We start from the raw sequence: 18,075 nt of genomic DNA, 5'->3' as shown, positions 1-18,075 counted from the left end.
TTTTGTGTCCTTTTTATCAACATGCTGCTAGATACTTCCCTATCTTAATCCATTAGCTTCGTGATCGCACCGCACAGAACGGCACTCTTTGTCAGGAGACTGCACTGTACCACAAGGAAAAAAGCAACAGATCGAGCAGCGGGCACATATATTTCCAACTGCTCTCTATACAGTAAGACAAACTGTAAAAGAAAAGAAGTTATCTGCATTGTAAAGCAGGACAGCAGTATTGTTTTGAACAGTACGCCGCATGCATTTCAGCGACGTGAAAAGGACAGACACCTGCTTTTTGACTTACAAGTCACGTAGTCTGTAAAATAACAGAGTAAACCTGATCTGATGAATTGTCCAGTACAGGAGTAACATTAACGGTTTCTCAAACATCTTGCGGATTATTTATTACAAAGGCTTTCTAGTATGAAGAGTAACCGTGTTACAGGCAGTGGCAGTACCTCACTTTGTAACTGTACAGCCTGGAAACGCACACTGGAGATTTCCTAAGGACACCGTGCAGCGTTCAGGAAGCCAGAGATGGAATCAACGTCACAAGCTTAAACCTAAGATGAAACTAATTAATGGCTGAAGAATTATCAGGCTTTTTAACTAGAGAAGGCCATCCTGCACAAAGCTCGTCTCTCGCTAAAAATCCGTTCTGCAGTTTGCGAGAAGAGGGGCCAAGCCTGGTGTGCTGGGAGAGACTCTTCCCCATCTGCAGCCTGTATGTGGAAACCAGTCATCTCGCATGATTCAAACCTTGAAGAGACAGGAATTCCTGGTGCCCTGCTCACCCAGACCCTCGTGGACAGCTCAATGGCTCCTTGAGCTGTATTTGAGTATCCTGACAATTTAAACTTTAGTGGTTGTTACAGTGCAAGACTTACATATTTAAAAACGCTTGTTGCGGACAGGTTAAATATGTATATAAACTCCCACGTGTGTTTAATAAAATTAAATGTATTTTGATATTTAAATTATATGTAATAAAATTAAATATATGAAATATTAAATTTAACTGTACTCGTGTAGAATACACAAACATCCAACTTTCTATAGAAACATATATGCTGTTGCACTCAACAAGCAATTTATATAGTGGCAGGGTGATTAATTTCAATCCATACTTCTAAATACATGTCTTGGAGCATTAACGTATACTTTAATTACCATGCCAAGCAGATGAGCACATAGCAGCTATCATTTTAGAACTTTACAGACACGGTTCACTATTTCAAAAAACCCTTCTTGGACGAACATGTGCCTGACAAAAGCAACAGACTCTTGATCTTATCAATTTTTCTTAATTTTAAAATCAAATCACAAATTTCATGATAGTCGGTATTGTTCTTAAAGCCCTGGCTCCTGCAGTTATGCAATTACAACACACTTAACAATTTTTAAGACTAAGTATATATCTAACCCTCGTGGTTTATGCTTAAAATGTGTATTTCAGCAGCTCAAAAAGCACGCAGCAGAGTAAAAAAAACTCTACAGTGTTTTAACATCTTACAGCATTTAACCCATGTCACGATTTTTGAATATTTTTCTAAATTAATACCTGAAATTAGTAACACCACGCTATTAACCCAGGAATCTGCTGTGAAGGCCGCGGCCAGGCCAGCCAACAGCATCAGCTCCTGGCAGTGCTTCTAGCTGATGGTCAGCAAAAATACCCGTATACCTTAGATGAGCTTGGAGAGAGCGGTATGGCTCATGTGCAGCCACCAAGCCCATCCTGGCTACAACCGTCACGTGGACCTGCATGTGATAGCCCCAGCAACGTTCAGATAGGCCTTCTGTGTCACTCATGAGCTTGCCGAGTATTACCGCAAGGTAGATCAATTAAGGAGGAGGACCCCCCAGGATGGTCAGGGGGGCTGGAGCATCAGCTCTGTGAGAAGAGGCTAAAGGAACTGAGCTTGCTCAGCCCGCAGAAGAGAAGGCTTTGGTGATAGCCTTTCCGTACCTGAGGGGAGGTTATTGAGAAGTCAGGAGCCAGGTTGTCCACAGTGGAGTGTGGTAGTAGAACAAGAGACAACAGGCGTAATGTGAAATACGAGAGGTTCAGGCTGGAAATAAGGAAAAACTCTTCTGCCATGAGGTTAGTTACGGAATGGAAGAGGCTGCACAGAGGCTGTGCACTCTCCATGCTTGGAGGCTTTCATGGCCCAACTGAATGAAACCCTGAGCAACCTGGTCTGATCTCACAGCTGACCCTGCTTTGAGCAGCAGGTTGGACTAGACACCTCTTGAGGTTCATTCCAACCTGAAGGATAATCCTATGATCATTCTGTGTTGCTGATCACTGCTGCCTAACTGGCATCTTTCCTAGAGTTAGTCACTTCTCACGAGATTTTATTTGCTCTGTTCATTCCTTAGAGCCCTCACTGTGACACCCTTCAGACCCCAGAAGAGTGTCTTATCTGATACCAGTGGGTTTTTTTCTTTAAGAACCAACTATTCTTTCAGGCACTTGAATCCCAAAGTATTTTAGCAAATACTCTGAAATCCATGAGTTGATTCTTGACTGTAATTGTTACTATCTAATGAGTAACCCTCCTACAGTATCAACATGCAAACCAGAGAAGGAACAAAATACCTGTAAAAATTTTTCCTCGTCATGAACAAAATCCAACTTAGGACATTTTTCCCTTATCTTTTAAAAAAATACAATGCCATATCTGATCTTCACATATCCTTTCTCACCCGGGTCAAATCAGCTGTTAAAACTGCTGGTATAAATGTATTTCCATTATTTTTTTCCTGCATATGTTCTACATTTTCAGCTCCCAAAGTATACTGCTGAAATCAAGAACAGTCCTGTGCAGGCAGGCAGCTTCCATATATAACAGAAAATCAAAGCACACGCAGAGCAAGGCCCATGAAATAGATCTCCACGCCTGTTTTTATGACTACTATAATACAGAGCATTATAAATATGACAATATACAAAGGAATTGGGAAGCAAGAGTGTTGAGCTACCTAGAACTTCCACCATCTGCCATTTGGAAACGCTCATTTGGCTCTTACATAAGGTCCTGGGTACATTTTGGTACACAGAGTTTATTATTCAAGTCTAGAAATAGTGAAATCACTGGAGAAAAAAAAAAAGTTACTAGGAGTAGTAAGAAATATACATTTATAACAGGCCACTCCAAAGCACTTCTAAGACACAGTTAACTATACTTTCATTGGAAGACCACCCTCCTAAAGCAACCAATTGTCATCAGATCCTGCAGTGCTTTTGCTTGATTTCTTTTTCTTATCCAGCTGTGCCCTAACTTCATTTTGCTAACGTATATAATTTTCCCTAAGAAAAGATCAAGTGGACAAATCAGGTTCCTATTTCTGGCACCAAGATATTACTGAGCTCCATAAGCTATCAAGGGGTTCCAAACTATGGCAAACGAGTCCCCCAAGGCTCACTTAGAAAAAAAATATAAAAACACAGGTCTAAGCTTGCCAGAGTGTCTGCCTCTTACAGTCATAGCAACCTGCCTCAGAAGAAAAAAAAAAAAATCTTTATTATGTATGAGGTACAGACCATCTGTGGTGGGCTTCAAGAGCCAACTTAAAAGTGGGGGGGCAGGGCAGCGTTCCCAGCTGCATTCACAGCCAGCAAAGAGCCTGAGACTCAGAAGCTGTTTGTGAGTAGGAAAGAGATGGTGGATTAGGATGAAAAAGGATGTACAAGGTCTGTCATTGTAAAGGATGCAAAAAACCCAACGTTGTTACATACATACTGTGTGTAGGGGTATATGGAGAAGAGCAATGAGAAGAAAGAAAACCTGGTGAAGACAAAAAGATCAGCCCATAAAAAAAAGTTCTCTAGGAGCGCTCTTTGCCTGTCGCTGTGGTGGAAGGAGCACACAGAAGGTAAGAAGGGATGACAATGTGGACCACTGAACTCCTCACGACATGGGAAGTAAGAATGGCAATGACAGTAAATTGGTAGCATCGAAGAATTTGGGGAGGCTTTCTTTTTTACTCTTTCTTTTAAAAACTTAAACACATCTTTCCATATTAGTCTTGTAAATTTTCTTAATTCTCTTGACACCTCTTTTCACTACTGCCACTACACATATCCATATTAGCTATTTACTATTATGCATGCCATACAGCTCAATAATGTTTCATTTCTGAAAAGGAAAAAATAACCTTGTTTTTTAATTTTAACCACTGAAACTGAGTTACATTTAACCCTCCCACCAAAAAATCCCCATGAGAACATTTTCTAACTTCTAGCAGCTTGCTATACATTTATGTGTTTGCAGTTCAATAAGCAGGAGATAGTTACATTAACTATAAATGAACTGTGACTAGGTAAATATGAGTAAAACTCTCGAAGTGACTGTTGCCGATTCTGTCAGGAAGCAAATCTATTTATATCTCTGTTCAAGCCAAAATCATCACAAGTATTTGTCCTGTTACGTAAAAATTTGCTGGCTTGTCAAACCTTACAAAATAAACCCTGGTTTCACTGATATCCCTGGATAAAACTGCTCATCTCTCTGGGGCCAGGATTTCACCTGGAATTTCAGTCTGTAATATGGGCTGATCCTGTAAAGACTTACCCACGATGGAAGTGGTACTGACGTTTGAGCTCTGGTGAATCTCGCCGTCACACACGGAAGTCACTTTTCCCAGCCGTCCGCTCCACCTAGCTGCTGGAGATGGGGGCTCTCCGTGCTGAGTCAGCACACGCAGAGCTAAGGCGTGCTCCAGCAGCTTAGCAGAAAAGCGATGCATTTCGAATGGGTTTGAGCCGAACCTGTGGCTTTTGCAATGAAGCAGCCAAGGTGTGGGCACACGCTCCCTCCTGCAAATTCTGCTGAGGAAGCACTAATCCCCAGTAAAAGGGTGGAGTGGGGAGTTTGGGGCAGCAGCAACTTAAACCACTTCAAGGAGGTTTGCCAGAGCTTGTCTGTCAGCGCTGGAGCTTTACTCCTGTAAAGAGTCCTATTGACTTCAAAGGGGCTGCGTGCACCAGGGTAATTACTGACGGCCACGCTTGCAGAGAAGACTGAAGCCTAATTAAAATACGTATTTTTAAAATGTGCACGATGGCATCACTTTCACTTTGCTGAAGTACTGCAAATACTGGGAGAAACAGAGCAAGGTTATGGTGCTTACATTTGCCTATTTAGTTAAAATAAGGTTAATTTTGTATAGGTATGCCAATATCCATAGAAAACTTACTAACTGCACCCCTGAAAATCTATGCTACTCTGTATACGCTAGCAGAAATTAAGATGAGCCCTTGCTGTAAAAATGCCTTTTTATCCACGTATCTAGGAATACGCTCATGCCTAAGCAGGGAATTTTAAGTTGTTTCCCAGACTGTTCCTGTATCCAACTGCAACCTGTTTATTTTGACCTCAGTTCTTAGAAACTGTTGATGCCACGGTAGAAATATGCTGTGTGTTCCAACAGGCAACAAACAGTCCTAATGACAGAATACTCCATCTGTGCTGCCAGAGCGTACAGCCTCAGTCTATAGCTCGTATATGCTCTAGCTGAGCGTGAATCCTCGAAACGCGGAGCGAGCGGGAACGTAACCTGCGCTGCAGCTCGTATTGCAAGGTATGTTCTGACATGACAAAACTACCCAAAACAGGCCTTCGTAGAGAGTCCAAAGTTAGCCAGCTTACATCGATACAATCCAAACGCACCAGCAGCACTTTTATTCCACCCTTCCTGTTCCGATTGTATTACGTACAGGCTTTTTAGTTTGTTTTTTTTTTTCATGTTTCAGAACTACAAAGTAAAGAAAACGGACTTAAAAATTGTCCAGTGCTATCAAAAGGTAAGAGTTAAAGCATGCAGAACACATGGCACTATTTACAGCAGGCTAACACACTGAATTCAAGAGAATTTTCCATCAACCTCGTACTCTGGAAAAGGTATGTTACAGAAAAATGCATGCGGGGATTGCATCTTCTCTTCTTATATGATGCAGCTGTGGAGCAACACCCACTGGTATTGGTAGCTTGAAACGGGGATCCTTTTCTTTTACCAAGGTCTGGTACCAATTACCATGGATTTAGAGGCACTATATAAAAGACAGTGCTGATTTGTTTCTAAATTTGTATCTTGATTAAACTGTCAGACTATAGCACAAAAGCAGAGCTTACCTGACTTTAAAATGCTACTACAATAAATTATCCAAGAACTGCAGTACAATTTGAAAATGCTTATAGATGGATCAATACTACGCTTCATGTTTAGATTTTAACTTTTGCTCATGCCAAATCAAGTGGAATAGAAGCAGCATATTTTACTCAAATTTTAAACTCAGTATGTTCCAAATAAAAACTGTATTTAAGGAGAGACTGTGAAGCAGGATTTAAAAAATCAGCAAGTTGGCCACGAGAATAGCAACGGCATTATGATTTTCAAAATTACTTTTAACTGTATTTTCATACACAAAAAAAGCAAATATGAAAGGCCAAAACTCATATTCTCAGGAACACTGATGTAAACCTCCATAGGTCAGAACAGTGTTTTTCAGCATTTACCCTTGTAAACAGAGCAGAATTTGGTCTCACTCTGTTAAAGCAAAGTCATTTCCCCCAGAATAGCATCAATGATCAACTTCCAAAAAGTAGTTTAGGAATTAAACTATTGTTATTAAAGCTACTGTTATTAAAATACAGTTATTAAATCTTTACCAGTATACTGATGTATAATGTATAATGCAAATATTATCAAAAAACTAGAGATTTGTTTTCAATCATGATTACAAGTCATTGCTTTTCCTAAAGTTTCTGCTTTTTTGCCAATGTTCTTGTATGTACTAACACATTTTTTCTACTTACTTTATACATGGTATCCATGTAAGAAAATAGTTATTATAAATTAATTAATTAGCATGCACCCTTCCAGAGAGGGAATATATGATAAAAGTATTACACAGTGAGTTCAGGCATATTTTTATACCCTCAAAATGTGGGTAATTGATCCTCCCCTCTCCCCAGTTTCAAATGTGGAACTTGGCTGCTATGGGTTCTTTCCCACACAAATCAAGCCTTAGCTCTTTTGAATTGAAACAATATGGGATGATTATTGTGGGAAATTTTTTACTGTTACTGTAATTCAAAACTTTCCGTACCCAATTTTGCATTTTCTATAAATCAAAAACCCATTTCACTTAGGGCTACAATTAAACAGAGGAAATCAAAGACTAACTTCTAAGCAAGTCTTGCTATTAATCATAGGATGAACTAGTAGTACAACTACTTTTACTGCAGTTTCTTTCTGCCCGAGAACTACATTTTAATCTAAAGCTTGAGCTCTTTAGAAGAGACTGTGTCACAGATGAGACAAATTAAATAAAGGTATACTAAATGGTATAGCATTGCATGCTATTTAAGATGGAAGAAAAAAACCCCAAAGCATACCGACTTCTGTAGTAACTCCAAAACAATCACTAGCTCCAATACAATCAATCACAGTTATTTATAGAAGCCTCTCTCACCTTTTGACACAACAGAAGCCTGCAAAAATGTATAGCGCTGGCAATGTTTGCACTAATGCAATGCTACTACAGAGACAACTACTCAGGGTCTGATGCTGCAATTACAGAAAGTATCGTGCTTTTTCCTTCACCAGAAGAAGCCACAGAGCCACGTAATTCACTTTATGCATCTGAACTGAAATGTATCTTTTTCTCCTTTGTAAAGAATGATTTACAAGAGCAACTGATTTCAACTTCAAAATTTAAATTTAAAATAAGACATACAAATGCAAAATTAAAATACTAGTGAAAAATGAAACCATGTGGAATATGTAAACTCGGGGCTTCTGTTTTTTCGAATTGGAAGTCAAAACGATGCATTTTTATTCCCTAAAAAGAAAAATATGCATCTTGATTGCTAGACAAAATAAAATATGAACCCTTAAATCAACAGAAAGACATGTTTCACCCAGCTGTCTTGATTTTTCTTTTCCTCTGTCTGTTTCTCAAAATTTTTTTAATGTCATTACTGTTTCTCAGTGCCCAGACATTTTTAGGGAGAGGTTTAATGCCTACGGTGTTACTCTTTGCAAAACTCCTACAGATGTACAAGTCACTTCATTATTTGCAACAGTACATCCACAGTAAGAATATGCAATAATAGTAATTTATTCATAAAATATGTACTCAAAATAAAAATTGGCTTCCAGCTAAACACAGTCTGTAATGTGTATATTCCATGATAAAGAGAAACCTTTTACTGATTGTGAGGTAAAATTAAAATGTGTCTTGTACAAATTCCCTTTTTTTTTTTAAATCAGAGACAAAGAAAATAGCTGTGAAGAGTTTGGCGAGTTATTGGAAGAGCTTCTTACAATAACAAAACAAAAATCTTCCCAACACTGACTTACTATTGAAATACTGTGTTTCAATAGAACACCAACAGAAAAGGTTTCACCTCTGACAAGAATTAGATTTAAAAAAGTAAATGACTTACTGAGACTACAGATTGAAACATTGTTTTACTATTGATTTTCTTCCTAACGAAGATTTTTAATGTACTTGCAGATCTCATTATCTCTGACAATGAACTCCTGGAGCAATCAACACCTCTGTTTCTCAAGAAGTGCATTCAAAACATGTCATTTCATCTGTGACACAATGAGTTCCCAAGTCTTTACTTCAGTATGCTGAAACTTGCTAATCATTTTGAGCATTACTGAGCTGAAGGAAAAGGGAACTTCTCATTCTGTCTTCCTCTCTGATCTGAGCATCAGGCAAAGGCAGGTACTGATTACACAAGAGATGCACAAGCCAAAGCAATTCTTGGAACCATAGCCTTGCCTACCAGTAATTTTGGAAAGACTGGATGTAAATTGACCTAAAGAGTAAATAAAGAAAAAGTGGCGATACCCCCAAAATCACACACAGAAGTATCAAAATCTTGTGCAAACAGCATGAAAAAAACCTGGATGCTTACTCCATTTAGATGGTTACAAACCCTGCCCAACTTGGCCGTCCAAACGACAACATTTGACCCTTCTCTTTTTCTCCTCAGGTTTATTACGCTAATTTCTCCCATTCGATCTCAAACGATGCTGTAAACTGAAGAGGGGACACTGCCTACCCTGGCTAGCTTACACTCCTTGGTGCTGGGGATGCCTACACACATCTTGGATTGGAAGGCTTCTCACACCACAGGTAATGAGAATGCAAGCACCTAAATGCAAGCACCAGAACATCACTTAAGGCCCAGCAGCACTCACCCAAAGATTTTCAGCACCATTAAAAATCAGGCTACAAAGCTCTCAAATTAGGCGGAGGATTACTAGGAAACATTTCAGAAAACTCTGGAGGCAGGTCTCCTGTATTTTCACTTTGGGCTCAAAGCAGTGTTTTTCACACAGCCCTTACCAGGAGGAGAGGAGAGGAGAGGAGAGGAGAGGAGAGGAGAGGAGAGGAGAGGAGAGGAGAGGAGAGGAGAGGAGAGGAGAGGAGAGGAGAGGAGAGGAGAGGAGAGGAGAGGAGAGGAGAGGAGAGGAGAGGAGAGGAGAGGAGAGGAGAGGAGAGGAGAGGAGAGGAGAGGAGAGGAGAGGAGAGGAGAGGAGAGGAGAGGAGAGGAGAGGAGAGGAGAGGAGAGGAGAGGAACAGAGTCTGGCACTACCAGTGGGTGCAGAAGTAAGTCCTATACATGAGTACCTGCAGGATTTGCTTGTCACAGGCACGCTTATTAAAAACGTAGGGGAAAAAAAACCCCACACAGCCAGTTTTTACAGTATTCATTAAAACGCAGTTGGCCTTCTGCAGTAACTGGAGCAGTACAGCTTTAGCTGGCTTGAAGCTGTCCACATGGTGGAACCAGCGTGGCTCTCTGCGCTCAGTCCAACCCTCGCCTGCTTCCCAACTCTGTGCATCACGTGTGTGTCTGGGGCACTCTCCAGCGTGGCTGTGCCCTTGATGAGACTGAAAATTGTAGACAGGGTGACTGAGAAAGCCTGCCCACTTGAGCTGACTGTAATTTGCGACACAATGCCTGTGCTGCACGAACCAGGCACACTTGCCTGTCTTCTAGAAACTAAACTCTCAGTACAAACAGAGGATAGATTGCTGTAAAAAGAAATAAATCCTAAACTCAACTACACTCAGGCAAGCAGCGGGATAAAAAGAATGGACTTATTAGAGAAAAAAAGAGTCAGCAAACAAAAGATTTAAAATATGCCAGTGCCTTTATTTTTAAAAGTTCCCTCCCAGTTTCTATTCTGCAGGGAGCACATAAAACATTATAATTTCTAAGTTTTACTTTCCATGGTCATTGTTTAGTATTCTGTAAAGGTTTGGGGTTTGGCTTTTTTTATTTTTAGTCAATGATCTAATTAACTTCCCCATACAATCTTAAGATGCTATCAACATACTGGATTTTAATTATTTGCACAGCAGAATCCTAAACTGGAAGGGCCACAGACCAGGCAGTTTCACAGCACCTTTCTATTGAGCTGTTCTGATCAGAGTTAGTCTTTGATTTGGGGTATATCCATGCAGATGCTGTGTGTGTTGCAATCTCTCCTGGTACTTATGAATGCATAAAACAGAGCGACTAATTTACAAGATGGTGGTGATGAAAAAAACCTCATGGCAAGTAAGCAAGAGACCACATAACCTTCCACTTCAGTAGAGAACACTACCGAATTCTGGGAGACAGAGGAGTCGCCTCCTAAAGCTATGAGTGAAAGTCTCCATTCAAAGGAAGTCAAGGACTAGAATAGCAGCTGCAACACAGATCTAGACTACGAGATGCCGCCTTGCGCAAAGCAGTATTTAACCCCTTGAATTCTGCACGCACCGCATTTCAAAACAGTCCACAACTTCTCCCTTCTCAGTTCAGTGTTCTGCACGTGTATGTTGTACACGGTTTATTCAGACATCAACTGTTTCCCACAGAAGAAATCTTGTGGGCAATGTCAGATTTATCTCCAACTTACAATAAGAGGTACTGAGGCAGAGGAGGAAACTTGAAGAGGCTCTTACTGGTACACCCAAGGCTGAGTGCAAAAGAATCTCCCAACTTCTTACGCATTTTCCCAGACAGGGGCACCACGACTCCCACATACGAATACTTCATCAAAGCCTACTTTCTGGGTAATAGCATGTCTAAGATACATAATTTACAAATAAAAGGATATAATATTAAAGGATAGAAGATTAACTAGACAAACTCTTGGGACTGCGGATCATATTGATCGGAAAGAGTTAACATCATTGATTTCAATGACATAATAAAAAAATACTTTGTCCCCAGTATTTCTCCAAGTGGCTTCTACAGCAGTAGTTCACCATACATAAAGGACATAAAAAAGCTGTGCACTATCTGAAGTGGTTTGAGTGGGACTTAAACTCTATGCAGGCCTTGAACTAGTCATCTGCAAAGAGCTGAAATTCACTCTGTGAAGAATGGCTTCACTTTTTTTTAATTGCCATGAGGAGTAATACCCACTAGACAGCGATGTGAAACACAGTCATTGATCACCTGGATAAACCTTTTCATTATAAGCGTTTTTCAAAAATACTCATACGGAGCTATAATGAAGTCTGCAAGTGCACTGGCACAGTAATTTTTCAGCTTGATCTCTTGATGTCAACTGAATTGTGAGAATTTGTTCTTCCACTATTTGCAACTTTAAAACTAATACACCCAGTTAGGGCACAGGCCTGGGTTTTTTCACAGATTGAAAAGCTTGTTAGCTCTTCTTACTGAACCTTCAATTAATCCGTATTTCAGGTTAGATTGTATCTCAGGAGTAACACATGGATGACGAGAAAAGCTACAAATACAGGGATTTGATACTGGCTCACTCTCCCCCTCCCCTTTCCACCTGAAGTTCAATCCACCACCAGGCGGGTGTGTACTCTTTCACCTATTCAGCTCAGCAGGCACCCACAGTTAAAAGGCTTGGAGCAATTATTTTGACAATAATGGAATTTTAGTGCTTCTGTGTCCAACCCAGAACCTTATATGGGTGCAAAACTGCCATATCCAACTGACAGTGTAAAGAAATCTATTTTGGGAAGAGAATTATGCTCATACTTTAAGTTCCTTCAACTTGCTAAAACTGATGGCAAGATGTGGACTGCAGTGTCACAGACTGAAGAAATATTCACCAGCAAGTACCTGTGTGCGCATTCAGTACCCTCCATAAGCATGGAAGTGTCTTCATAAAATTACAACCATTTCATTGTCGCTCCTGACTTCCACACTGGCTCACTCTTTACAACAGGCATAACCACCTTTGAGTTTGCTTTTCCCTCCCAAATCGGTCCTTCTTTTCCAGAAACTCTAAACCATCTCGTTCCCTGTTGGCTGTATCTGCAGCCAAGTGCTGTTCCTTAAGCATCACGGTAAGTTTTGACTCCTGAAAGCATTTTGGGGCCAAAACTACAAGCACCTGATGGATACCATTTTTATCCTGTTAAACACAACCCCCGCGAGCATTTTATGTTACAGAGAAGAAAGTAATTGCTACTCTAAAGTACTAAATAGCAACTTAAATGGGTACACGTGAATATTACATGTTCAACTTCATTTTGTATTTATACCAAATAGGAGTGCATCCATACAAAAAAATACTCTGATCTCATACATGAAACATATATATTGCAGAGGGGGTTATACTTTAAATGAAATAATTTTATAGAGGCATTCAGAAGGCACCAAGGAGACAGTAGAAATAATTGTTTTAGTATAATTTAAAATGTAAATGTCATGTAATATGTAATTTAAATGTAAATCTGCACCTTAAACCTTCAATCCATCAATGTAAATCTCCATTTAAGAAACAAAATTTCCATGTGATCATGTTAATTCCTCCTTCTATAATAATTATAGAATGAGAAATGTATAACCTCCCATAAAAAAAATGGTAACTAACTATCTTCATAAGAGACAGAGTTGGAAAACTATTTAAAAAAAATGGTTACTAATAAAAACAGATTTAAAGATGTAAATGGTTAATTCATGTAATAATGAAGCAGCAAGAAACCCCCTATATTTCACACTACATTAAAAACAAACCCAAACCCCATGATGAACCCCTGCAGCAAAATTTATATCTGCATGCCCTTCGGGCCTGTAACAGAGTTTCCATCCATCTTGGGATAATATGATCAATTCCTTCCCACGCACCCTGCAATTCATAAATGCATGCTGGAGTAGGAAGAATACCAACGCTGTGTCCCTTAAAATAAGAAAGCAAGACTGACGCTCCTTGGTTTAAATTAGACAAACAAAGAAGGTAAAAAAGCTAACTGCAGAAGTCCGTAAGGTCATGTAGAACGTAGCATTCTTTAAATGCACTTTAAGAGTCATTCGAGGTCAGACTTCCTGTATCAGGTTTTTAAATTAGTGTTACTTTGGTTTGAGAGTATAATCCAAAAGCCTCTGATATCTGTGGGAGACTTTCCACTGACTCAGGACTGGATATACTATTTTGTTTCCTATAGACAAATAAGACAATGCACCTCATCTGCCAAAGGTAACAAAAATATCACGAGAACGCCCCTTTCTTTAAAAAAAAAAAAAAAAAGAATCTGCAACCAGAGAGAAAAATAAATATCAAAAAAAAAGAGGGGAAAAAAAAGAATGATTTATCAAAGACTAAAATCTTTTGAAAATAATACTTGCTATATATACAAATGTAGAAGTAAATACACCAGAGCTCTTTGTGTATGGGTAGCAAAACAAATACAGTGATCAAAATCTCTTGGATGCAATCAAATAGCTCTCCTACCCTTTTGCACACTGAATTCCAATAAAAAGCAAGACTAATTCTGAAAAGATTGCCAACGCATTTAAAAGTCCATGTCGAAGCTTTGTGTTTACCAACTCAGTACTTCCTGAACTGAAGCAAATAATAAGTCCATCTAAAACACTGTAAATATTTGGAACTTCTTTATGGTTATTACATCTTGCAGTTGAAAATGCAAATGAATTCTTCTACAGTTTTATCTTTTGGCCAGAACAAAGTCTTTTCTATCACCTATCCTACTGCAATTCTGTAAGACCAGTTACTGTGAGCAATGTATTAGAAAGAATAATGTAAATTGTGTTGAAAAATCAGTATGTAGTGTATCACCTTCACAGAACCCCCAAACTGACGTCTCTCTCTGATGAATTAACTTCAATGTGAAGTATCTTGGCCTACCGTGGTTGTAAAACACAAAAATGCCATCACGTATTTCTCTACAGTACTCAGTGCCACCACCTGTCCCCTCACCCCAGCATTAAAATAAATAGACTTGGTGGTGCTGCTTCTTGTTTCCTAGGTCCTGAGATTAACTGTTTCCAGTGTACTTTTCTATTTTTGAAATTACCTACAACAAGAAAAAAATAAATAGAGAAAAATGAAGAAAACAAAACCAGTTTAAAATAATGCTATTTTTTCTAATTTGGCATGTTAAGAGTATTTGTGTCTGTTGTTATAAAAGCACATGAACTCTTTTATTATTAAAATTGAAGCTGCCCTCTCCTTCTGGAAATGCCCACTTACATTGGCAAAAGAATTTCAGGAGCTGAATGAGTGCCACAGTAAACATATCTGTATGCAGGCATCTGAATACATGGGCAACATGCTAAGTGTATCTCAGATTTGAAGTGTTGCAAAATATCAGTCAGCAATTCAAACACAATCAATCAAAGGCTATAGAAAATGATGACTTAATTAATATTTAATAAAGGTATATTGGTTATTATAATAACAAATTCATTTTTTCCTTAGCTCCTCTTCCTTCCCCTTTGCAAAATCTTCAAGCGGGATCCAAAGCAATTTACTTTTCTGTTTGTGTTTTAACAAGTTTCAGAAGAGCAAATCACTTTAAAACTCCAAAGAGATTGCACAGGAGCTAAATGTTTTCCTTGGCAGATAACAGGATACGATGCTTGAGGTTAATTTAAACTTACATGTATAAAAATAAATAAGTAGTACATTGCCATCTTAAATCTACAGACTCCTTCCAAAAAGACTGCCTAATTTAAATAAAGAATGTATAAGGTAATGTATCAACTACATATCAAACATAGAATCAACATTTACTCTTTTTTTTTATTCATAAAACTCTCATTTGGAGCATCAGTGAGACGAAGTTCTTTGGAGCCCCCCTGTTGTGTTGTTGTTTTTTTTTTTAAACAAAACAACAAAACATGATCGATGCTTACACATGTATTTTGGAGTATCACGTCTGGACATTTTTTTCTGAGAGTTTTGCAAAGTTTTGCGGAAGACCCTGAAAACCACTATAGCAGTCAGATTATTATTGCAAACTATTATGTATATAGGCTTAATCCAAATCCCATTTGAAGTCGATAGAAAAACCGCCGTCGCCTTCAGAGGCCTTTGGATCAGATCCTTTGTTTCCAGAGGTACGGCATAGCAAATTTCAAACCTATGCAAGAGGGAAGAGTATAGAACTACTGAACTACCAGTAACACTAATCTTCTGTGAAAAAAAGACTGTTTTTACAAAGGGCAACTCAAAAAGATGTGATCTTATATTCGACGGTATATATTTTTAAAAGACAGGCTGCAAAGGCCCTGATTCTGGGCATTTTATTCCTGCATATCCACCTACAAATCAAGGCATCTGAAACAGGATTATGTTCTATTTTTGAAATATAAGTAAAATTTTAATGAAATCCTACTAGTACTGGGTCACCAGATTTAAAATTTTCTACCTGAGTGCAGGAATATCTGTGGACAAAGTTCTGCATTGTTCCTTGGAAAATTACAAATTGGTTTGCTTGCTAGTGAGAAGTTACAGGCCAGATTTACTAGCAATTCCACAAATGTACATACATACTATGTTAGTGAATATCTGGTTAGAGGGGGAGTGCTCCAAAGCCCATCAAACTCAACAGAATTCATCCTATTGTCTATCAGGCACAGAGTCAAATGCATAAACAAGCACAGATTTGCACGGCCAGTACAGTTTACAGTCGTATAAACTCAGGACTTGCAAAAGTGCGTGTGCACTTGAAAACATCTACCCCGCCATTTTACATCTACTGGGATCACTCCACTTATGAATGTCTATTGTGCTGGCTACAGGGATTTCAACTTTTTGTCTTCTGGCTTCAATCGTAAGTCTAGCTAGCTGCATGCATACTGCATAAACGGATACCTATCTTTGCGAAAATCAAATGCCTTGTATAAGCGCGCACGCTATATGAACAGGTATGTAAAGAAACACGTTCTACATTATGCCTTCCATGAGAAACAAAGATATGCAATCATATTTCTAAATTATTTTTTTTTCTTCTCAGACAGGTACAGGCGCCATAAACCACAATTAAAACTGTATGGCAGCATTGCTTTGGTTTTTACATATATATATATATATATAAAAAAGACCTCCACGACAACCACCATTGCGGGGGGAGAAGGAGGGAGGGCTGATTACCTGCACCTGTTTCAAGCTGCGAGCGACTGATGCAGTTAGTGGGAAAAATGCCTAATTAGAGTGCATTTCCATTTTCTTGACGGAAGGCGTCACGATCACAGGCCTGCCCCTGCCCTGAGCACCCATGTGCACAGGAGACTTGGAACACTGCCCGACGAGGTAGAAGGCCCTGCCGAGGTTTCTCACGCCACAAGAATATGTGGCACACGGACGAAGGCCCATTACCATGAAACCATTCTGCCTGCAAGGGAGCTACACCCCTCCCCCCCATCACCCCCCCCAAAAAAAAAAAATTGTTTTTCAAAAGAAATCTGGATGAGACAAGGCATTCCTTCCACCCCTCCTTTTATTTCTCCTTAGCTGCTACAAAATGTTTATGAATACTTGGCACGTACTAGGAGGAGGCAGCGCTGTACCAATACAGCCATACAAAATATAACCCAGCCCGAGAGACTTCTGTTATCTTCCATAGTCAAAGAAGAAGAGAACTCGGGACTGCACCCACGTGTGAAAGTGGTAACTCCTGCTCCATTCCCTTTCCCTTTCTTCTCTCCGCCTCCTCCCTTCTCCCTCTCCTTTACCCACAATAAAACCTCCCTTAACCCCATCCAAACCCGGCAGCGTTCATCCAGACAAAATCCCAGTTAATTTTAAAAAGTTTAGCCTAAATAAGGACACCACGCGTCCCATTTACTATCTGGGGAAGTCACCCATCACGGCGTAACGTAACCCACCTATTTGTGTAAAAACGCTGTGGACGACGCTCCTCTTGTCTCCTTGCAAGCTGCTCTCTGCCTTGCACGTAACAGTGCTCTCTGTCGAGCACTCTCTATTACTCACAGGCCTAGAACATATGTACCTTTCCCTCCTCTTCCCTGCTTTCTCTGCCTTAGCATCAGCCGGTAAAAGCCGTATTTTTAGTCAAGATAGGTGGGAGTTCAAGAATAGGCTGTTCATTTATCAGCAACACCTTAACTATCCTTTTGGAGGATAAAAATCCATTTGGAGGATGGGGGTGGAGGAAAAAGGCAAAGTCTGGAGCAAAACCAGTGCATCTTACGTTGTGTTTTCACTGTGTTTCCCTCAATTATTATCTGAAAATACACAAAACTTCATCCTAGCCAGCTACAAAAAAAATAAATCTTTCAATTAAGCGAAGTGTTGTCTATGCTTTTAATTTTTCATTCCATGCACCAAACATCTTGTATGAAAATCTTGGCAGTCCAACACAAAACACTTTCAAAATGTAAATGCTCTAGCTCATGTGCATAATTCCTGAAGGCATTCATCTGAGGGGCTGAATATTTCTACCAGCAGTTATATTTCAAGTTACAGACTAAAAATAATTTAAAATTTAAAACCTGGAGTTCACCAGTCTAATGAACAGATTTTAATCCTTCTTCAATTAACATACACGTGATCTTTATGCACTGCTATGTTCATTTTCAGCACGCTTCTAGAAATTCTCACTGTGAAATAAACCAGTAATAAGGCAATTCTGCTTCTTTTACTTTCACAGCGATCATTTCTAGCAAGCCACCACAAAATAATGAACTAATACACCAGAAGCAATTTTATATTCCTTTAAGTGCTAGTCCTCAGCAACAAAACAACCCCAACAAGTATTACAACCTACGAAAAAGAAATCCTCTTTAGATAAACAGCATCATTAGGAGC

The sequence above is a fragment of the Vanellus vanellus genome (assembly GCF_965231255.1).
Source record: "Vanellus vanellus genome assembly, chromosome: 1".
In the NCBI taxonomy this organism is placed as follows: Eukaryota; Metazoa; Chordata; class Aves; order Charadriiformes; family Charadriidae; genus Vanellus; species Vanellus vanellus.
This window is presented reverse-complemented; position numbering follows the sequence as displayed.